The sequence below is a fragment of the Schistocerca nitens genome, unplaced genomic scaffold (assembly GCF_023898315.1).
Source record: "Schistocerca nitens isolate TAMUIC-IGC-003100 unplaced genomic scaffold, iqSchNite1.1 HiC_scaffold_351, whole genome shotgun sequence".
Classification (NCBI taxonomy): domain Eukaryota; kingdom Metazoa; phylum Arthropoda; class Insecta; order Orthoptera; family Acrididae; genus Schistocerca; species Schistocerca nitens.
The window spans coordinates 3,246,122-3,265,543 of record NW_026045885.1 but is presented as its reverse complement, the minus strand read 5'-3'; the positions used below and the strand labels follow the sequence as shown (position 1 = coordinate 3,265,543).

The window sequence follows — 19,422 nt, the reverse complement described above, 5'->3', positions numbered from 1 at the left end:
TAAAGGCGCTGCAGTCTGGAACCGCAATGCCGCTACGGTCGCAGGTTCGAATCCTGCCTCGGGCATGGATGTTTGTGATGTCCTTAGGTTAGTTAGGTTTAACTAGTTCTAAGTTCTAGGGGACTAATGACCTCAGCAGTTGAGTCCCATAGTGCTCAGAGCCATTTGAACCATTTTTTTTGCAATACTGCGAAGGATTTAACCCTCGGATTACCATAAGGTCTTAAACAAATTCTAGGCGATTAATTAAGATGCTGAACAGGCATGGGCATACAATAGGACATACACTACTGGCCATTAAAATTGCTACACCACGAAGATGACGTGCTACAGACGCGAAATTTAACCGACAGGAAGAAGATGCTGTGATATGCAAATGATTAGCTTTTCAAAGCATTCACACAAGGCTGGCGCCCGTGGCGACACTTACAACGTGCTGACATGAGGAATGTTTCCAACCGATTTCTCATACACAAACAGCAGTTGACCGGCGTTGCCTGGTGAAACGTTGTGATGCCTCATGTAAGGAGGAGAAATGCGTACTATCACGTTTCCGACTTTGATAAAGGTCGGATTGTGGGGTATCGCGATTGCGGTTTATCGTATCGCGACACTGCCGCTCGCGTTGGTCGAGATCCAATGAATGTTAGCAGAATATGGAATCGGTGGGTTCAGGAGGGTAATACGGAACGCCGTGCTGGATCCCAACGGTCTCGTATCACTAGCAGTCGAGATGACAGGCATCTTATCCGCATGGCTGTAACGGATCGTGCAACCGCGTCTCGATCCCTGAATCAACAGATGGGGTCGTTTGCAAGACGACAACCATCTGCAGGAACAGTTCGACGACGTTTGCAGAAGCATGGACTATCAGCTCGGAGACCATGGCTGCGGTTACCCTTGACGCTGCATTACAGACAGGAGTGCCTGCGATGGTGTACTCAACGACGAACCTTGGCACGCGAATGGCAAAACGTCATTTTTTCGGATGAATCCAGGTTCTGTTTACAGCATCATGATGGTCGCATCTATGTTTGGCGACATCGCGGTGAACGCACATTGGAAGCATGTATTCGTCATCGCCATACTGGCGTATCAGCCGGCGTGATGGTATGGGGTGCCACTGGTTACACGTCTCAGTCACCTCTTGTTCGCACTGACTGTACTTTGAATAGTGGACGTTATATTTCAGATGTGTTAAGACCAGTAGCTCTACCCTTCTTTCGATCCCTGCGAAACCCTACATTTCAGCAGGATAATGCACGACCGCATGTTGCAGGTCCCGTACGGGCCTTTCTGGATACAGAAAATGTTCGACTGCTGCCCTGGCCAGCACATTCTCCAGATCTCTCACCAACTGAAAACGTCTGGTCAATGGTGGCCTAGCAACTGGCTCGTCACAATACGCCAGTCACTACTCTTGATGAACTGTGGTATCGTGTTGAAGCTGCATGGGCAGCTGTACCTGTACATGCCATCCAAGCTCTGTTTGACTCAATGCCCAGGCGTATCAAGGGCGTTATTATGGCCAGAGGTGGTTGTTCTGGGTAGTGATTTCTCAAGATCTATGCACCCAAATTGCGTGAAAATGTAATCAAATGGTTCAAATGGCTCTGAGCACTATGCGACGTAACTGCTGAGGGCATCAATCGCCTAGAACTTAGAACTACTTAAACCTAACCAACCTAAGGACATCACACACATCCATGCCCGAGGCAGGATTCGAACCTGCGACCGTAGTGGTCGCTCGGCTCCAGACTGTAGCGCCCAGAACGGCACGGCCACTCCGGCCGGCGAAAATGTAATCACATGTCAGTTCTAGTATAATATATTTGTCCAATGACTACCCGTTTATCATCTGCATTTCTTCTTGGTGTAGCAATTTTAATGGCCAGTAGTGTAATTTAGTTGAAGGCTTGGCAAAAGCTACTCAGCAGTCACAGATAACAAGACATTATCAGGTGGTTATAGATATGGGCACACAACTCACATAGCGTTTGATAATTTAGATTGCATTGATAAAATTTCGGGAAAAAGTACACTGTGCACGGAGCAGTTGGAATAGTCTGTTAATGTAGCCATATAGGAAGTGAGGACCTTGAAATAATCACTTCTTCAGGTATTGAAATGATACTACATAGTTCCAGAGACCTTTCTGAGACACATATAATGTATATATGTAGACTGGAGTCACAACTGATAATTTGTGCCATGGTTGGGACACGAACCCAGGTTTTCTGCTTACTAGGCAGATGTGCAACCCACTACGCCATCCTGGTGTAGTGGCTTTGTACAACTGCATGGACGACCTTACAACGCCTGTCCACAAGTGGACTCAGGTGTGAACCGGAATTTGGATTGATGAAGGAGGCGTGTGAGGTTAGTCCGTGCAGGTGAACAAATCGGCTGTGCCACAGTGACGTACTTAGCGTGTCTGCCTTGCGAGCAGAAGACCTGGGTTCGAATCCCAGCCTTGGTAGAAATTTGAATTCTTCGCTTCAGTCTGCGTATACAAACTTCTTCAGTTCTTCCACTTGATAGCAACGAGGAGAGATATTGACATTCTTTCTGGAAAGATGACGTTTAAATGAAATTTTCCGAGGTGTTGGCCAAATTACTATAAACCAACAGCAAGTATGATGATTCTTATCGTTGATTCTTCTAATAGTGCAATCGACCTACACAAAAGAGCCCAAGAGATAACTATTGATAAAGATTTGTTATGGGTAATGCCTTCGTCAGATATGATTGTGTTCCTTTGTGGTTGGAGTTCAACTGTGTGATATTGACAGATCATAGTGAAAATCCAAAAGTTGACTACTTCCTCCAACAGACTCTTCTGGATCGTCTTAAGCTACTGAAAATGAAACACCTATCATGGCCCAGGAAACAGCTGACAAGGGAACCTCCCCATCGCACCCCCCTCAGATTTAGTTATAGGTTGGCACAGTGGATAGGCCTTGAAAAACGGAACACAGACCGATCGAGAAAACAGGAAGAAGTCGTGTGGAACTATGAAAAAAATAAGCAAAATATACAAACTGAGTAGTTCATGCGCAAGATAGGAGAGTCTGAGCCCAGGAACGCCGTGGTCCAGTGGTTAGCGCGAGCAGCCGGGGAACAAGAGGTCCTTGGTTCAAGTCTATCCTCGAGTGACAATTTTACTTTATTTATTTTCGCAAAGTTATGATCTGTCCGTTCGTTCATTGACGTCTCTGTTCAGTGTAATAAGTTTAGTGTCTGTGTTTTGCGACCGCACCGCAAAACCGTGCGATTAGTTGACGAAAGGACGTGCCTCTCCAATGGGAAACGAAAACATTTGATCGCAAGGTCATAGGTCAACCGATGCCTCCACAGGAAAACACGTCTGATATATTCTATACGACGCTGGTGACGGCATGTGCGTCACATGACAGGAATATGTTGTCGAATGGCGAATGGGTAAAAAGATTCTTCTACCTTGTCCGATTTAGGATTTCTTGTGGATGTGATAATCACTCCCAAGAAAGTGATGAAAACATAACGGACGGAAAGATAATAACTGTCTGAAAATAAAAAATTAAAATTTTTCACTAGAAGGCAGACTTGAACCAAGAACCTCTGGTTCAACAGCTACTCACGCTAACCACGGGGCCACGGCTCGACTGAGGATATATACTCCTTAATGTTACCTATATGACGCATCGACTACTCAGTTTGTATATTTTGCTTATTTTTTAATAGTTCCACACAACTTCTTCCTGTTTTCTTGATTAATCTGTGTTCAGTTTTTCAAGGCCTATCCACTGTGGAACTTATAACTAAATCTGAGTGGGGTGCGATGGGGAGGTTCCCATGTGAGAAAAGTGGAGAAAAACGTTTTTCGTGGAATACAATATGGCCAGAGATTCAAGAGAATGAAAAGCCAAAACTTGATAATATTTTCGTAATGAGTCACCATTTTTCAGAGCAATCAGGAAATTGACAGATTCCAGTGGATAATGGGAAGTATTGGTTCAAGCAGAATTATTAGCAGGAGGTTCAGTGAAGCGTTTTTTAGACAGCAGGCGCTAAGCGTTGTAAGCGACCCCATCAGTGTCACAGTCACCGCGCTTCGAAGAGTATTTATCCACAACTCAAGTTCCATCCGAGATGCCGAATGTACTTTTAAAAGTAGTTATCTATACTACATCTACTGAACCTGCTTCTTACGACAACGAGAGGATTGAATTACCTGATTTATTGAACCGCATTTTTAACGGCTGTAAAGAGGTCTGCACACGTACAGTGATGGGTAAACACGGAAAAAAGGTTCAATACTACTGCAAGTATGGTGAGTTTATGTACTTGTTTGTTCGGTTGACGAGAAGCACCTGTACCAGTTACTTCGAACTATACTTGGACGCAAATTACAACGTGACTGATTCATTTTTTCCATTAAACCAGTATTAAAGCTAGATGGTTCATAATGTACTTAATTAACTTAATTCGGTTGCGCCGAGAAAATTGACCACTGGTTACCGAATTGCGGCGAGGCGTGTTTGGAATCAGTCATACAAAAGACAATATGGTTTGTTACTAAACGATGATACATCGGATTCTTTCCAAAGGGCCAATAATAGATATAAAGCAAATCATCACAATTTATGAAAACGATTAAAAGTACGGTAAATCAATTTGATGATAGTTTCGCTAAATTTATTTTTCTTTAAATTTATTCTGGTAAAGCATATTTAAATGTTCCTGATTTCCAGTTTACTATTAAGTCAATGGACAATACACACTGATTAATTTTTATTTCCGAATGCATTTCTGTTATCGGAAGACTTGAGAAACGATATCACGAAAGAAAATTGTCAATTTCGCATCACAGTGCGCCTTCAAAGTTCACGTGAATAAAGACATACAGGTAGTACTAAAAACGGAACGAGAAATCTTTGGTCGGCTATTCGCAATTAGCTTTGAAGAAGGAAGGACGTCCCGTCGATATTGAGGTCATTAGAGATGGAGCACAAGCTCGGATTGTGTCAAGCATAGGGAAAGAAACCATCCCGGAATCACGGAAAATCACGGGAAACCTAAATATGGATGGCTGGACGCTGGTCTGAACCGTCGTCGTACCGAATACGATCCACTGCGCCACCTCACTACGTAATTAACCTTGAAAAAAAAAAGGGAGAACACCGACATTTCCACTAGCAACAATGCCACCTGCTCTTTTCTGGTGTACCGGTGAAATGTTAAAAACATACTTGTACACATTAGAAAAGACATTTAAGTCTCCAGTCCACATGCTTCAGCCTACACGAATCGACGTCGAAATAATATGGTTTTTAGTTCTTGCGTCTGATCGATTTCTCCTGCCCACAAACTTTTGATTAAGAGACTAAGTGTATTCTCATACAGCTTTAATCAAATAATGCTGCAGAGATACATATTATACTTGATCGCTATTGAACACATTCAATCAAAGACTGCAACTAGAAAATCTACAAGGGTGCGATACATCATACAGAATTCCAGGCCCTTTACAACCCAGGTTAATCAGTTTTTTGGGAAGTCTCATGTTTTTTCCCTTTGAAGAGGCTTCAGCACAGTTCTTCGCCAATTATTTGGAGAACGACACTTCGGCATCAGTAATGCAAATGAAGAAAATCTTTTCAGACTTCATGCAACTCCTATTATACGAGGTGTGCTGAAAAGTTATACCTCCGAACTTTTTATTCTGTTCTCATTATCGATTGAGGTATTGCATATCATACGTATTACGAGTCGACATTCACACTTCGCCGACGCAACGTGCAACCCTCTGAATTGTATCGTGTAACATGGCGGTACGTACCGGAACTATGTCGCTGGGGGAGAAACTGAAAGCCAAGTGTTCGTCCACACTTAATACAGCCTGTCTTTCAGCATGAGAACGCCAGACCACACACGAACGTTGCGACATATGCAGCGATCCGACACTTTATGTCCTCTGTCATCGACCTTGCTCCATACTGTCCCGAATTGGCCCCATTCGATTTTCACCTGTTTTGAAAACTTAAGCAACATGTTCGAAGACTTCTCTTTGATAGCGATGAAGCTTTGTAGTCGGAGGTGCGGCTGCAGCTCTGTCAAGATTCATTACTATTAAGTCAATCGGCAATCAACGGATGTTAATATTTATTTCTGAGTGCAATTAAACATTCTACAGTGGCGGTAGCAACAAAGCGATCTTCCGTCGGGAGAAATGTGTTCGTCACCAAGGTGACTGTCTTGAAAAATAATGAAGAATAAAGATGTAGACAGTTAATAAAGTTTGTTTTATTTAAAAATCTTTAAGAATTTTCACATAAAAATTCGGAGGCATTAGTTTTCAACACGCCATAGTGTAAACAAAAACCACGTCGTAAAAACTGACCGAAATTGATTATGAACATCAACGTAAAGAAGCAGATAGGCGAATTACGATTCTTATTAGCACAATGCCACCAAGTCCTGAAACTGTAAGAACAGGGAGTGAAATTATTGTTTTAGTAATTCTCTGGACAATATGCATAAAAACTAGTAATGGTAAATTTGGTTACCATGTTCAGCAACTAAGACAAAAGACAATAAAGACGTCCACTACAGCGATCGCACAGAATTAGCATTGAAGTTGGGATGCTAATTATGTCTACGTCTGTCAGCATTCAAGGTATTTACAGGCCGCTTTTAAATAGAGGAAATGTTAGAAGTTTGATAATTTTTTTTGTACGAGACCAACGAACAAGTTTTTCATCATCAACTGATGATACAGTGATTTTCATCGACGAAAAACTGACGTTATTCAAGAGTTTTCTCCTCTGCAGCGCCAGAATAACTGATATTGGTATGAATATTCAAATTCAGAGATGTACAAACAGAATACGGTGCTGCGGCTGGCAACGCCTATACAAGATAACAAGTGTCTGGCGCAGTTGTTAGATCGGTTGCTGCTGCTACAATGACAGGTTATCCAGATTTCAGTTAGTATACACGTGATATTATAGTCGGCGCACGAGCGATGGGACACAACAGCTCCGAGGTAGCGATGAAGTGGGGATTTTCCCGTACGACCATTTCACGAGTGTACCGTGAATATCAGGAATCAGTTTAAACATCAAATCTCCGACATCGCTGTGGCCGGAAAAATATCCTGCAAGAACGGGACCAACGTCGACTGTAGAGAATCGTTTACCGTGACGGAAGTGCAACCCCTCCACAAATTGCTGCAGATTTCAACGCTGGGCCAGCAACAAGAGTGTCAGTGTGCGAAGCAGTCAACGAGACGTCATAGATATGGGCGTTCGGAGCCGGCGGCCCACTCGTGGAGCCCTGATGACTGCACTGCACGAAGCTTTACGCCTCGCCTGGGTCCGTCACCTCCGGCACTGGGATGTTGACGGCTGGGAACGTGTTGTCTGGTCGAACGAGTCTCGTTGCAAATTGTATGGAGCGGATGGAAGTGTACGGATATGGAGACAGCCTTATATGGAGACAGCCTCATGATTTCATGGATCCTGCATGTCAGCAGGGGACTCTTGAAACTGGTGAAGGCTGTGTAATAGTGCGGGGCGTGTGCAATTGGAGCGATATGGAACCCCTGATACGTCTAGATAAGACTCTGACAGGTGACACGTAGGTAAGCATCCAGTATGATGAATTACAGCAGGACAATGCGACACCCCACAAGTCCAGAATTGCTACAGAGTGGCTCCAGGAACACAGTTTAAACACTTCCACCAGGCTCCAGAGACATGAACCTTATTGAGCATATCTGGGATGCCTTGCAAAGTGCTGTTCGGATTCTTACGGACGTATGGACAGCCCTGGAGGATTCATTCATTTGCCTCCAGCAGTTCTTCAGACATTAGTCGAGTCAATGCCACGTCGTGTTGCGGCATTTCTATGTGATCGCCGGCGGTCCTATACGATATGAGGCAGGTGTACCAGTTACTTTGGCTCTTCAGTGTATCTGACTTACAGCAGCGCAGAATTGTTAATGAGGCGAGATTCGATATTCATATATATTGAAACGAATTATTCAGTCAAGAAAGATAATGAGTAGTTCATGAAAAAATAAAAGCTCCAATTCAAACATTATTTCACCATGCTGGAACTCGTAGCATTAAGTTCAAAAAAATGGCTCTGAGCACTATGGGACTCAACTGCTGTGGTCATAAGTCCCCTAGAACTTAGAACTACTTAAACCTAAGTAACCTAAGGACATCACACACATCCATGCCCGAGGCAGGATTCGAACCTGCGACCGTAGCGGTCGTGCGGTTCCAGACTGTAGCGCCTTTAACCGCTCGGCCACTCTGCCCGGCGTAGCATTAAGTCGCACAGAATTTACACACATTAGGAAATTTATTCACTGACAGCGAATTTCTTGATGTGATTTACTAAAATATCACACAAGAAGAGTTGGTACCAGAAGTACCGTGGACGTCCGTCCGCAGCAGGATTATCGCAGTCGACAAACCAATCAAGCGGCCCGCCAGAGTGACAACCTCTGGAGCTCCAGCAGCACCAGAAAGAGAGACGCGCGCTTAAGGAACTGTGCACGAGCAGAAGTTGTCATTTGCAAGTTGTAAGTCAGCCCGAGTATTGCTAGGGAGCTCCTGCAGAACGTTCGTCATGTCTTCAAGTCTTCATGTCGTCGAGTGAGATAGAAACAGTGGCCAACAGATGGACAGTCTCCAGGTAGAAACAGAATAGTGAATACAGAGTCCGCCAGAAAAATGTATACACACTTTAAGGAACGAAAAGTATTACTTATGTGTTCATTTTACATTTAATAATTGACCACACATGTTGTACAACCTTCAGTTTAGCACATGGTTACTTTAAATGTTCAAAACGTTCACCGTTGGCGGCTATACACATAACAGAACGATGAGCGGTCGCCGCAAGCACGTCAGTCAATGTTATAATGGAGAACTCTGCACATGTCGCCATCTCCTAGCGAAGTTCCTCCTGCGTACGTGGCTTACGTCGACAGACGTCATCATTCACAGTTCCCCACAAGTAAAAGTCCATAGGTGTTAGATCTGGCGACCGTGACGGGAACTCAATGGGCCCTCTTTGTCCAATCCAATGCCCCGGAAAACTGTCATCAAGGAAAGCTCGTGTGGCTAGGTGGTAGTGTGGTTGCGCCCCGTCATGTTGGTAGAAGACCTCTTCATCAGCTCCATAAAGCGCACGTATACCTATCAAAATTGATGTTCGTAACAATTCTAGGTACACTCCTCCAGTGACAGTAGCACCAAAAAAAAGGGGGGTCCTACTAAGCCCCTAGATGATAGTCCACACCACACGTGAACCCCTGGTACAGTGACTGCATTCTGCTTTATACAAATAAATATGCAGATTTTCCGGCGCTCAGTACACACTGTTATTCGACTCACGGTTCCATCAAGTTTAAATTGCGCCTCGTCGCTCCGCACTACCTTCGTCATAAATTGTTCGTCATCAGTTACCATTTGCTGATACCATTCGAAAAATTGCATTCGGCGATCAGGATCGTCATCATTAATCACGTGCAGTAATCGTTTAAAGTAAAGTTTCCACTTTGCAGCCTTCAGAATTCTTCGTACACTTGTACTGCTAACCCACACTTCACGGGGACACTGCGTAGTAGACTTCTGTGGAGAGTTAGCAAACGTATCTAACACGAGCGGCAACGAAGCAGGACTTGTAGCTGTACGCTGTCTTCCTGATCTTCCTCTGTAAATATCACAAATCATCCCACGCAATTCAAACTTGTCAATGATGCGTTTAATTGTTAGATGGTTTGGCAGTTCTGTGTCAAACTCCCGTCTGATGTTGCACTTCAACGGCATTATCATACTTGAAAAACCACTTCACAATACATTTTCGTTGCCCGAATGTCAAGCGTGCTCCAGCGATCTTGTTTTCTCAATAGCGAGATGAAAGTACTAATATCTGCTGAGCCAAAGACCACACTACAACACACTCGTAACTCAAATCGAACGACAATATCTTTATCTCTATAAAGAGTGACAAAGAGTGTATACATTTTTCCGGCAGACTCTGTAGAATAATCGTGTACAGACAGAGACCGCCTGCCAAGAGATTTAACTGTTAGTTTGGGACTGTATTCCGAATTGTACATCAAGATAGAAGATTAGTTTCCATCCGAATGTAGTTCGGAGAACATTATTTTGTTTGTGTTCGTAGAACTACAGTCAACGCGCAACAGATAGGCTAAACCGGCATTCTATACATGAGGTAAGGACCGTTACCAAAGTTGAGTAATACAGGGTGATTCAAAAAGAATACCACAACTTTAGGAATTTAAAACTCTGCAACGACAAAAGGCAGAGCTAAGCACTATCTGTCGCCGAATTAAGGGAGCTATAAAGTTTCATTTAGTTGTACATTTGTTCGCTTGAGGCGCTGTTGACTAGGCGTCAGCGTCAGTTGATGCTAAGATGGCGACCGCTCAACAGAAAGCTTTTTGTGTTATTGAGTACGGCAGAAGTGAATCGACGACAGTTGTTCAGCGTGCATTTCGAACGAAGTATGGTGTTAAACCTCCTGATAGGTGGTGTATTAAACGTTGGTATAAACAGTTTACAGAGAATGGGTGTTTGTGCAAAGGGAAAAGTTCTGGACGACAGAGCACTTCAACACTGGCCTCCAAGAAGCCCTGATCTCACCCCCTGCGATTTTTTCTTATGGGGGTATGTTAAGGATATGGTGTTTCGTCCACCTATCCCAGCCACCATTGATGATTTGAAACGAGAAATAACAGCAGCTATCCAAACTGTTACGCCTGATATGCTACAGAGTGTGTGGAACGAGTTGGAGTATCGGGTTGATATTGCTCGAGTGTCTGGAGGGGGCCATATTGAACATCTCTGAACTTGTTTTTGAGTGAAAAAAAAACCTTTTTAAATACTCTTTGTAATGATGTATAACAGAAGGTTGTATTATGTTTCTTTCATTAAATACACATTTTTAAAGTTGTGGTATTCTTTTTGAATCACCCTGTACATTTTACTAGTCACTACTCTGTGTTACTTTCATGGTGCGTGCGTGCTGTCCTAGAACCCACACACCCGTCCTACAGGGGCACCTGTGTTAGTCTTTTTCAGCGGCAACGAGACTTTCATGAGAGCGGACGCCCCCAGTACACAACACTTGACATCAGCTGTGTCAAGAGTCTCAACGCAGACAAGTGTATATTGGTACTGCCTGCCGAAAGGGAAATGCGACCGTCGTAATGAAGACCGAATATTATGGGCAACACCTGGCTCACCGACGTATAAATTGGCCTCTCTCCTCAAGCCGCAAGTGGAAAAGACTGACACGTATATAAAGGCTCAGGACTTTTCACTGAGAAGCTGAAGTAACTAAAACATGGACCAACGACGTCCTGATCAGCTTTGATGTTTCTTTGTTTACTCAAGTGCCACTCGGTCATTCTCTGTGGCATATTGGTTCCATAACTCCGCAAGACATCACCAAGTTCTTTCATGCATGTCGACCACGAGCTATATCGTGTGGAATGTCAACCTCTACGAACAGCTGGAAGGCATCGCCATGCTTAGTCCAGTGGTGGCCGACTTCTTCATGGAGCATTTCGAAGCACAATCCAACTTTGGCACAGATAACAGCGGCGATGTGTGGTGGCATGGAAGCAATGAAACCTTGGTAGGTCTCTGGAGGGAGTTGGTGCCACATCTGCACACACAAGTCACCTGATTCCCATAAATTCCGGGGAGGGGGGCGATGAGCTTTGACGCCACATCCCACATGTGTGCTACCAGGTTCAGAGCTGGCGAGCTGGCGGGACCACGACATAAATTGGAACTTGCTACTGTGTTCCTCGAATCACTCCATCGCTCTCTTGGCCTTGTGACATGGCGCATTATCTTGTTGAAAAATGGCACTGCCATCGTGAAACATAACACAGGCCAACGATGAAAAACCTTTTTTGCTGAAAATGCCTTATTCTTATGTTCTTTTAGGGTGGGAAATCCAAATATGATACTTAAAAAACTGTATCACCCACCATTTCTTCACATCTTACAGTTTAATTTATTAAATTAAGCGATTGCTTGAAGAATGTAGCAGCTTTTATATAGTTAAAACAATGTAAAAAGGAGGTGTAATGAATGTAGATGGCATTGGTAGCACTGCTGAAAAACATTTGCTGGCAAAGAAAGGTCGATTTTATTTTTGTGTTAACAGATGATGTTTTGTTTACTGTCAACCTAACCTCATTTTCCCGTTTCCTGTACATGTGCTCAGTGCAATGTCTAATCGTGATTGTAAAAACTCTGCTGACAGTTTTTGTTATATTTGTGGTGAATTTGTTACTAAAAACCACCAAAGAAACATTACAGACGTTGTGAAAAAGGTTTATCTATCATACTTTGGATCTAGGTGATCAAGATAAATCTTGGGCGCCGCATAAGGTATGTTGTGTGTGTGTTGAAGATTTGAGAAAATGGTCCCAAAAGGAGAAAAAAGCCTTTAGATTTGCTGTTCCTATGATATGGAGGGAGCCAAGAAACCATTCTGATGATTGCTACTTTTGCAGTGTTTTTACTGATTATTGATCATAATTCGAAAACAAGGAAGGTAATAAGCTACCTTAACCTTCTGTCCGCCATCCGACCAGTAGGGCATGGTGTAGATTTGCCAGTTCCTGAACCACCAGATCATTTAAATTCTATTCCAAGAGAAGTATTTTCTGATGTTCAATGTGATTTAGTTGAACCAGATGATGATGAATTCCATTGTAATACAGAAAGTCTAGAGCCCAAATCGTTTACTCATACCGAGCTTACCGATTTGGTTACTGATTTGGGCTTAACGAAAGAAAAAGCTGAATTGCTTGGCTGTAGATTAATAGAAAAGGACTTATTGGCAGTTGGGACCAGCACATACTTGTATATAAAGAGAGAGCAGCAATTTTCCAAGTTTTTTCAACAAGAAGGTGATTTAGTGTACTGCTCAGACATTCCCGGTCTGATGAATGAGTTTGTAATTGAATACAAAAAGGAAGAGGCTGTTTATTCATCCAAAAGTAGTGATGGAAAAACGCTACCAAGTCCGCTGGAACATCAACATGATGGGTGTTGGTCACTTCAATGAGAAGTTCAGCAATTGACTCATTGCAGAAAAAGCTACACAAGAAAAAAGAAAAAAGAGAAAGAAAATACAAGCCAATTCCAGCTGAAAAGTGAAACCTCTATTAACACATATCCTTGTTTTAAGTAGCTTACTGTAAATACAAATCACGCTTATGTTGTAACAAGGCGTTTCATTAACTTCCCCGTTTACCGTATAGCATAGGATTTTTATACTATATAATAAAAAGCATATTGCTGGAAACCTGTAGGTGATACAAAAAAACTAAGGTTAGATTTGGATTAAGCTCATGTTGTTGTTGTTGTCTTTAGTCCAGAGACTGGATTGATGCAGCTCTCCATGCTACTCTATCCTGTGCAAGCTTCTTCATCTCCCAGTACCTACTGCAACCTACATCCTTCTGAATCTGCTTAGTGTATTCATCTCTTGGTCTCCCTCTACGATTTTTACCCTCCACGCTGCCCTCCAATGCTAAATTTGTGATCCCTTGATGCCTCAGAACATGTCCTACCAACCGATCCTTGCTTCTTGTCAAGTTGTGCCACAAACTCCTCTTCTCCCCAATTGTTTTCAATACCTCCTCATTAGTTACGTGATCTACCCATCTAATCTTCAGCATTCATCTGTAGCAGCACATTTCAAAAGCTTCTATTCTCTTCTTGTCCAAACTGTTTATCGTCCATGTTTCACTTCCATACATGGCTACACTCCATACAAATACTTTCAGAAACGACTTGCTGACACTTAAATCTATACTCGATGTTAACAAATTTCTCTTCTTCAGAAACGCTTTCCTTGCCATTGCCAGTCTACATTTTATATCCTCTCTACTTCGACCATCATCAGTTATTTTGCTCCCCAAATAGCAAAACACCTTTACTACTTTAAGCGTCTCATTTCCTAATCTAATTCCCTCAGAATCACCCGACTTAATTCGACTACATTCTATTATCCTCGTCTTGCTTTTGTTGATGTTCATCTTATATCCTCCTTTCAAGACACTGTCCATTCCGTTCAACTGCTCTTCCAAGTCCTTTGCTGTCTATGACAGAATTACAATGTCATCGGCGAACCTCAACATTTTTCTTTCTTCTCCATGGATTTTAATACCTTCTCCGATATTTTCTTTTGTTTCCTTCACTGCTTGCTCAATATACAGATTGAATAACATCGGGGACAGGCTTCAGCCCTGTCTCACTCCCTTCCCAACCGCTGCTTCCCTTTCATGCCCCTCGACTCTTATAACTGCCATCTGGTTTCTGTACAAATTGTAAATAGCCTTTCGCTCCCTGTATTTAGCCCTGCCATCTTTAGAATTTGAAAGAGAGTATTCCAGTATTTCAGCTGATAAAAATCTATAAAGATCAGCTATCAAAGTAAAAAATGTTTTCAAAAATTTTTTTTCTTTGGCCTGTGTAATCGTCACGAAGAGGTGCACGTGGTATTTAAGCAGTGTACGATAGACTTCGGCCGTCATGATGACTTGCACAAGCTCCACTGGCCCTTTGGATGCCCACGTGAATATTTCTCAGAGCACGACGGAGCCGCCACCAACTTGTTTCCGTCCTGCAGTACAGGTGTCAAGGAGCTGTTGCCCTAGAAGACGATGGATTCGCAGCCTCCCTTTGGCATGATGAAGGCATCGGACTTCACCAGACCGATAGTCACGTGCCCGTTTCAGTCGTATTTGTCTATGTCGAGGTGTTAAAATTGACACATACATGGATCATGCGTAGGTCCATCGTTAGGAGACACGCATGTAGTCTGCCCAGCATTAAGTATGATGTTAATTCCACCACTGTTCGCCGCCTATCGTGTTTTACCAGACTGCTCAATCTATGACGCCTGACATCTCTGATGAGAGGTGGCTGCCCAACACCACGATGTCTCGACGTGGTTTCCACCTTGGCTTCATCACTTGTTGAAGAGACACCACAGCACTCCTCCAACACTCGACAAGTCGTACAGTCTTCGAAATGCCGACTCTCCGGGCCATCGCAATCTGCCGTCGGCCAAACTCAGGTAGAACGCGCGCGTTCCCCAGTCAAGAGACAGTCAGAACGCTTCCTGATACTGCGTGCACCGTCATTCCTCGCGAGGTAACGCTGCTATCGCACGGACGGGTTTGTATCGATAGTAGGTCAGTGGTCGTAATGTCCTCGCTAATCAGTGTACATTATCACCTTATTCGAATGGAAAGATGCAGGAAGTAGAACTAACATATATAAGAAAAATAGTTACCTGCTGTAAAATCAATTCGTCGTCGTACGTTTCACATTCCTCTGGTCTTCAGCAAGTGAATCGTTGAAGTAAACTAATGTTGGCGCCCACTATCTGCGGTATATATAGACAAGTGTGGGACGGGAGGGGAGGCAGAGAAGTAGAGGCGAAGAGATGATCGTCAGAGATATTGTGGATGGGATAAGATGACAGTCACGAGATAAGAGAAATTTTTTATCAGCCATTGTCTATTGGCTACTGACTCGTGAGACGTGTTCACTTTCGCGTTGATTTTTATCACTTTTTACACTGGGTTAAGTTGCATTAACAGCTGCGCTGCGCAAATCCTTAGGTGGTAATTAGCTCTACGTTATTTCCGTAGACAAAGAACGATTACGTCAACACTGGAGAAAGATATAAAGACAGAGTTAGATCGGCTACATCTGTAAGCGTAACATGTTTTTCTTCCTCTCAGTAGGCAAGACATTTATAATTTTCGTACATCCCTCCTCAACCTCAGATGGATAGTGGGACACGAACAGCACGCTCCCTGCGTACACCGTCATTCCTCGCCGGTTAATGCTGACTGTGGATCATGCTGCAGTCATCGTCCCATGACGTCCCTCATGTGCTCTATTGGAGACAGAAATAGCCATAATAAATTCTGTTGTGTAATAAAATATTTATCGTTGAACTCAAATGGCTACAACAATTGGTTCGTTGCTCAGTAATAGTAGACAGTCGTACATGCTGAGTAATGTGTTGTTCGTTCTCCACTTGTCACGTAGATGGCTACCTATAGGTTTACTGTCGACTTTGTATCATCTGGTTGATAACAGTATCCTACTTAGTGTGCTAACACTATATAAATTATATTAATTATGTAAAAATGTTAGAAGAACTCACACACCGAGCGAGGTGGCGCAGTGGTTAGCATGCTGGACTCGCATTCGGGAGGACGACGGTTCAATCCCGCGTTTGGCCTTCCTGATTTAGGTTTTCCGTGATTTTCCTAAGTCGCTCCAGGCAAATGCCAAGATGGTTCCAAGCGCACGGCCGATTTCCTTCCCTGACCTTCCCTAATCCGATGACACCGCTGATCTCGCTGTTTGGTCTCTTCCCCCAAAAACAAACCAACAAGAACAACAAGCACTCACAATCGAGCTGCAGTAGAGCATTACAAACAGTATTGTAAGGTGCTTAAAAATATTATTAGGAAGACAAAGATTATGTGGTACGCAAATAGAATAGTCAATTCACAGGATAAAATTAAATCCATATGGTCAGTTGTGAAGGAAGTGTCTGGTCAGCAGCGCAGGGTCGACGATATAAAGTCAGTTCTTAGTAAAAATGTATCTGTTACTGATAAGTCAGATATATGTACAGTTTTTAACAATCAATTTCTGAGCATTGCTGGTGAATTAAATAAAAACTTGGTTTCTACAGGCAATCAGATAATTCTAGTGGAAAATGACTTTCTGTGAATGATGTCTGCAATACTCCTATGTGACAATGACAAGGAGGAGATTGAGTTAATAATTAAATCAGTGAAGACTATGGACTCTCATCGATATGAAGGAGTACCTAGCAGAATATTAAAGTACTGTGTTGCACATGTAAGTCCTGTACTTAGCCAAATTTGTAATTTTTTCTTTAACAATGGTCAGCTTTCTGAATGATGAAAGTACCCAGTGCTAAAGTCACTTTATAAAAAGGGAGAATGGAATAATGTAGCCAATTTCAGACCTATTCCTATGACATCAGTGCTTGCTAAAGTTATTGAAAAGCCTGTATATATAAGGATGATTGATCATTTTATTTTTCATAATTTGCTATCAAATGTACAGTTTGGTTTTAGAAGTGGTTTAACAACTGAAATTGCTATAGCCTATTTTTTCCGTGAGGTACTGCATGGATAAAACAAAAGCTTTCGAACTCTAGGCATCTTTTTTTATTTAAATAACGTGTTTGATAGTGTTGATCACAAAATATTGATCCAATAGTGTGACCATTATGGAATACAGGGAGTAGCTGACAATTGGTTCACCTCTTACTTTGATAACAAACAGAAAAGGTCATTATTCGCAGTGTTGGGAATGGCTATAATGTGACACCTGAGAGGGGCACGGTCAAATGGGGGTGCCGCACGGATCAGTGATGGGGTCATTCCTGATCCTTGTTTATATAAATGATATGCCATCTGGTATTACGTGTGACTCTAAAATATATGTCTTTGCTGATGGCACTAGCTTGGTAGCAAAGGATATTACGTGCAACGTTGGCACTGTTTCAAATAGTACAGTTCATGGCTTGTAGAAAATAAACTAACACTAAATCACATTAAGACTCAGTTTTGACAGTTTGTAACAAACAATTCAACAACACCCGACGTTTTAATTTCACAGAATGGGCATATGATTAGGAAACTGAACAATTCAGATTTCTAGGTGGTCAGATAGATAATACATTGTTGTGGGAAGCCCACGTTCAGGATCTTGTTCAAAGACTTAATGCAGCTGTTTTTAGTATTCGAACGGTATCTGAAGTACGTGATAGCTTGACACGAAAATTAGCCCACATTGCTCATTTTCAGTCGCTTATGTCGTATGGTATTATGTTTTGGGGTAACTCTTCCCATTCTCAAAGGATATTTTCCACAGAAACGGGCGGTTCGAGCGATAATTGGTGTAGATTCGGGAACCTCTCGTCGCCCCTGTTCATTAGTCTGGATATTCAGACATTGGGCTCTCAATATACACATTCTTTACTGTCTAGTTAAAAATATCGACTTGTTCCCAAGGATTAGCAGTTTTCACTCAGTTAATACTAGGCAGAAATCCAATTTTCATTTGGACTGCACTTGTTTCAATCTTGTGTAGAAAGGCGTGTACTATGTAGCTGCATCAATTTTCAGTAAGCTAGGACAAGAGTTCAAAAATCTTAGTAGTTATCGACACTGTTTCAAATCGAAACTGAAGAGTTTTCTCACGGGCCACTTCTTCTATTCTGTCGAAGAGTTCCGTGAAAAATTAAGATGACAGCTGTGTTATATTGTTAATTGCGTTTACATAAAGTTAAGCCTCGTTTCTTTGGGATCCACAACAATTTATTTCATTTGTTATTACTTTCATGTTGTAATTTCACGTACTGGAGATTTGCTCGTCAACTTGATCCAACGGAACTAGACGTTAAAAAGCAAAAAATTTAAATTCAGTAGATGGGATTTAGTAGACGAAGATTTACATACGAACTCGCGTCCGGAAACGTCATCCAACGGCGCTGCAGAGCGTCAAACTTATAGGCACTAGCGTGTGTGAGTGTATGTACAGTCGTGCTCAAAAGTATCCAAACGACCTGAATTGCATTTCGCCTGATTCGCATGCAACACACATAACGCAGCTGTCTAGCAAGTCCTCTAATCGCTCTTTGGTACAGTCGTTTGACTATTGAAAATGGTTCCAACAAGTCACCACTAGAAAACACTGATCTGTATCGCAATAACTGGAGATGTAAAGTAATACCACAATACTAGAAATATAGGGAACACCTTAACACAGATAAGACTGTCCTTAAGGCTTGTAAGCTCACATTTATTACAATAAATGACATACCTGAAATGTTACCACTCTCATTATTATGTCAGATAGGTAATGCATGTAGTAAGTTCATCGTATTCATGATTTCCTCTTCAAAGTAACATACTGTACTTGTTATTTAACACAAAATGACGTTAAAAATTTAAGTTATTCGCGAGCAGCTAGTTGAGAATATGTATGAACTTCAAATGACACGACGAACCGTCTCGTTCTGCATATGGATTCAAACCCTGGTCTTGCAGACTAAGAATTCGTGACTGCCGGAAACTGACAGCCATTCCTGACTAGGCATACAGAGAGTGATATATCTCGATATTACACAGTATCAGAAAATATCAACTTTAAATTACATAACATAACATTTTTAACAGACGCGAATTCCTACCCAGTATCTATTGTCCCTGTTAACGAACTACGAGAGATGTTAAATATTGCTTCTTCACAAGTAACGTACTTGAAATGTCGTGAGGAAAAGCTTTGTGTTGGACAGGGATTC

At 42.4% G+C, this 19,422-nt stretch overlaps 1 protein-coding gene across 1 annotated transcript in view; it reads right to left on the bottom strand.

The window, feature by feature from the left end:
- LOC126228015 (leucine-rich repeat-containing protein 40-like) overlaps positions 1–15,468 on the bottom strand; it is a 65,615-nt gene extending 50,147 nt beyond the window's left edge. The window contains exon 1 of the mRNA XM_049942261.1: positions 15,352–15,468. The gene's annotated coding sequence lies outside the window, so the exon portion shown is untranslated. The remainder of the gene's footprint in view (positions 1–15,351) is intronic.
- Between the last annotated feature and the right edge of the window lie 3,954 nt (positions 15,469–19,422).